Source organism: Ischnura elegans, chromosome 5 (assembly GCF_921293095.1).
Source record: "Ischnura elegans chromosome 5, ioIscEleg1.1, whole genome shotgun sequence".
Taxonomy (NCBI): Eukaryota; Metazoa; Arthropoda; class Insecta; order Odonata; family Coenagrionidae; genus Ischnura; species Ischnura elegans.
The window spans coordinates 12,928,670-12,933,623 of NC_060250.1; the positions used below are offsets into that span (position 1 = coordinate 12,928,670).

The window sequence follows — 4,954 nt, forward strand, 5'->3', positions numbered from 1 at the left end:
AGATAGAACGTAACCGAAGTATAAATTAATCTTCCAATAATAGTCATATTGAGTCTAAAAGGAAGTGCATCTTGCCATTTCCTTACAACAATCCCTTAGGAACAAGAAATTCACACCAAATGGACTTCTGCTTACATCATTACAGAGATACTAAAAGCTAAAGAATCGCAATATTGAGCTTCAACTACTAAAATCTCCATAACGCTATTCTAAATGAAGCTTGCCATTCACCTTTATGCCTACTGCAATACCCCCTTACCTTTAGTTAAACTGGATACAATTTCAATATTCTGCTTTTCATCTCAAGGCCCTATTCTGGAAATATATGCACATAGCTACCAACTTAGGGTTTGTAGGAAGGAATCAGACAAAAAAATGATATATTACTACACTTCTGGTATGCATATTTCTTATTAATATATAACAAAAATTACAAAATATTTACAGAAAAGCACTCTACAATGTTACATAAATGCAGCAATACACATTTCAGTTTCACTCAGTGTTGGCTAAGAACATAAAAAGGAGAGCCAGGGCTCCCAAGAGACATTAAATTGGCTACTATATACTTTATTTGTTTGTATATGAGGTATTTCTCTGCTGTCTTATCACTCTAACTTGCTTGTGATAATGTTCCCTCATATTTCCAACATAGTAGTGGGATTTTTTCCTTAAAATCAGTGTTAAAAAAATACACTTCAGGCATTCACAGTAAATTTTGAAGAAATGGGCAGAGGCTAGTCTTAAAAAGAAACATTTCTTTGCTAGCATTCAACACTGCATATGCCCCACTCCAGCAGAATAGAAGAAAAAATGAAGGCTACAGTAAGGAGGCAAGTTACAGTCCCTGTGAACCAACTTTGGTTGTTCCCGAAGTCATTGTAAGAGCAAAAGATATAATACGAAAGGGAATATGTTACCAATGTTAGCTATGTAAGCTGATCTTGATTGTGATTAACTTCAGGAGCCAATAGCATTGTACATGGAGACCACCAGATTTGCCTTAACCTTATTTCTACATAATATGGAAAAGCTGGTGGACATTTTCAGGTTAATTTTATATATAAAGATATTTATATACATAGAGTGGAACACAATGTCCTTCAGTAATTAGATGGCAATTAGTTAAACAGTACTTTAAAATAACTTTCACCGATGCAAATATAATAAAATCCTTGCTACCCTTGTAACAACAATCCCTTGGGAGGGACAGCATAATTTTCTTGCCAATCAAGGTGCGCAAAGAAATTGATCAGCCCTATTGACAAAATCCCACTAACAATACAGGAGGGAGTTTCTAAAGAGTCATTCTCACTCAAAGGCGTTGACGCATTAACCAGTATACAAGATAATCACCCAAAAGAAAAAATGGAAAAATTGCCCAATATTATGTCACGCAAACCTTTAGACCCTTGCAGCAAACCTGAAGATACTAGTTAAAATACTCAGGAGACACCTGTTACCACAAGCCAGAGGACGTGGGGAGAATCTTAAAGAAGCTAAAAAATCTCTAATAGACTTTACAGTATGACCATTTCTACTATGTACATTTACAACCATGCTATACATAAGGCATAAGATAATTTATCAGTCTACTCTTTAAGTTTTCTCAACTCCTCAAAATATTTACTAATAGCCTCAATAGACTTGTGAAACTCTATTCTCCTTTGGATGGTAACATGGGGCTTACCATTGATACTCTCTCACATGTGTACTTAATCTTATTCCCTCAGTTCCACATTTACTGAGCCAGCTGTAGCCACCACCAGTATTTCCACCAGCTTCTCCATATTAATGCCAGCTGTAGCCATTTGGGAAATCATTAAGCTTGAAATAACACTCCACAGGGTTTGTAACATTGCCACCTTCTGTGTCTTCTACACATTGCACAGATAGTGCTGCATACATAATACGCAAGTAATTTTTTGGAGTGGTAATCAATGACAGACCCATGCCCTGTAAATGTAAAAAGAAAGACATTTTAACTGTTAACATAATAAAGAGGAACAATTTATACATAATTTATTTCCCAGAAAATATGATGGAATTTACCAGGTTTACTGTCATATGATTACCCATTGCCTTTCTTCTGCCATCCATAATCATAAGAGGCAATGATATCTACCTCAGCTCCATCATTGCATTGCATAGGAGACTCTTCACTGGGAGTCATGCCACTGAAATAAATTATGTACACTGAATGAGGGGCCACATATTAATTAGCCAATGCACTGCACTTAGATTTCTGTGACTGGGTGGAATTAAAACTAAGGAATTGAAATAGTATGATAACATTGGAGGTAATCTACCGCTTAACTTATGATATTCTTGATTCAACATTAGGGAGGACATTGTATATGTGTCAGACACTTATACCCTGTCATTGGTTAATGTGACACAAATACATTTTGCCACTTTGGAACTCATTAGCATAACAAAAACATTAATCAGTATGTATAATGAAGTCTTACTAAAATTATAAATTGCAATATTTCCACTGAGTTTTATTATGACAAAACGCATTTCATTGCTACAAACAACATTATCAAGTGTTGTTGTCATAATAAAACTCAGTGGAAATGTTGCAATGTCTTTTAAATTGTACTAATATTAAAAACTTCCACCATATTGTGCCCAACATCATACCAGATATAGTGAAGTAGGTTGTAATTATGATAAATGTAGGAAAGCAACCACAATCAGGACAGAACCATCAAGAACAACAGGGAGATGATGTCGATGGATAGGAACATTTTCCTGCAATATTATTTCCACTAGTAAAATATGATTATATGCAATTCTTTTAGAAATATAAGTTCAATGTGATCATTAACATTCACTCAATGCAACATTAGGAATTTGAAATGAATAAGGGTTTGCAAATAGTATGTCCAGCCTTGACTTTTAAAAAATTAACGACAGAGAAAACATTTCTTCACATTGCATAAAAAAATAAGTTGAGAGAGAAGGATGAGCATCATAAGTGGAAAGGGTATGGCCACGGAAACAAAGCTGATTGAATTATAACTAATACTCCTCTTCTGGCAAGCACATGCAAATAGCTGTTAGAGGAGACAGGTAATCCCTTTAAGAAATCAAGAAAAGTTATTGATCCACGAAAAATATTGAAAGTCTTAGATAAATAAGTAGCATGTAAAATTATGGCATAGAATAATAGTTGCAACACTGAGCACACCAGTAAAAGGGCTGTGCTGAGTACTTTACCTCTTTAAGAAACAATGACTAAGGAATGATAATCAAGGAGAAATTAGATTGTCTTCAATTGCTGAATAAATACTTAAGATAAGTATACTGTAGTTGAAAATATATGTTAGATAGACTTCTAATCCTATGACCTGATAACAGATCACCATAATTAATCAACTTATAATCCACATTAACACAATCCAGCAGTTATTGATTTTCTATGTTAAAAACAGTAAATCTGTGGTAATTCTCTGGTTCTAAATATCAAACACTTTATATAGCTCACATCACCAAATTCCAGTCAACAGTCACTTAATCAATTATGGTTTCATCCAAAGGAACCAATAACAAATTACATTGAAGGACAATAAAAAATTAAATGAAACTTAATTTAAAATTACACTTGAACAAAGTAATCATCAAAAAAATTAAAGCCTCTGCATTTACTAAATTTTAGTTTATATATTGGACCTACTACTGGTAATGTTCATGGAATGCAATGTACATGGAAATAAAAAGCACACCGACTGAATATTTCCAAGAGATATGAAAGAACGTAATGCAACCACAAAGCACATTAAAAAAAATGAATTAACATTCACATTGGGTTTCGGGGGACCAATAACGCTACTACTTATAGTCTCATTTTTTTACTGATGCGGTGAAACTTACGGTGTTACGGCCAAAGTGAGAAGCTTCTCCACCTCCACAGCTTCCGTACTCGATTGCATCTTCAACCTTTGACCCCACAGATCGCTCCTACCTTTTCCAAGTGGAATTGGCGACAGACGGAATAATTAGGGTTGCCAAAACCCGATTCATTTGCTCATTCCCAACACATGACAGGACGCACACTATAAATGAAACAAAAATTTATTTTCAGCTAATAACATACTTCCATTCTTAAATTCGCAATGAGGTATTTACTAGAACACTTACCTATATTCACTGAACGTTCGAGAAGAACTCTTCTGTCCCTTCGTAAATTCCTTCTTCCGCACAAACCGCCCCGCTTTACTAGTGGATGGCTTCATCGTTGAAGCAGAGAAGGCTGAAAAACTGGCATATTTCACTAAAAAGTTAGAGAAATACTCGACTTTCTAAAGTATATTTCAACACCGAAATCTCTGCACTCCTGTAACGCTTCAAGCCATTCACTTGTTTCTCTGAGAGTCGCACCAACCTAAGAAATTTGACGTTGTTGCCAAGTCGAACGTCTCTTAGACATATGTCATTTCTTGCGATACAATGCTTTAAAATTGCTTTCTAATATAAGTAACTCTTATAGTTTTATGTTTGAACATTTCAGATGCCAGGATATCGTACTCCAAGTCGGGATTAAGTCCATACTATATTAAGGAAACTTATTATTATATTACTAAAAGTACGGTTGGTACCTTTGGTAATAAGTCAAGATAGAGTTTAAAATACGTATATTTTGTTCATTACCGAGAAAAATAAGCAACTGAAGCAAATATTTTCCCAACAAAAAATTATAAAATTGTATCAAAAACCTTAACAACTCTTGATATTTGTAAATTTTGAGAAGATTCAGTCGCTGTTGTGACTACGGATCTATCTCGCTCAAACTACCTTAAGTATAGCGTTGCGAGCGATTATGTATGTAATGTTTTGATGTAATTTTGGGTTATATAATACATTGTAATTTAGGGTCATGTTCATTAACCCGCTCTGTTACAGGATTAAAAATGCTGACATTACATCGGTGAGCTCGAAGGAAACAAAT

At 34.6% G+C, this 4,954-nt stretch overlaps 1 long non-coding RNA gene across 1 annotated transcript; it reads right to left on the bottom strand.

Annotated features, from left to right (window-relative positions):
• Positions 1 to 398: 398 nt before the first annotated feature.
• On the bottom strand, positions 399 to 4,620 carry LOC124158507. The gene is made up of 4 exons (XR_006864819.1): positions 4,147 to 4,620; positions 3,880 to 4,061; positions 2,053 to 2,177; positions 399 to 1,956 (listed from the first exon to the last, which is right to left on the bottom strand). It is a non-coding gene; the product is annotated as an uncharacterized LOC124158507 (long non-coding RNA).
• Positions 4,621 to 4,954: the final 334 nt, after the last annotated feature.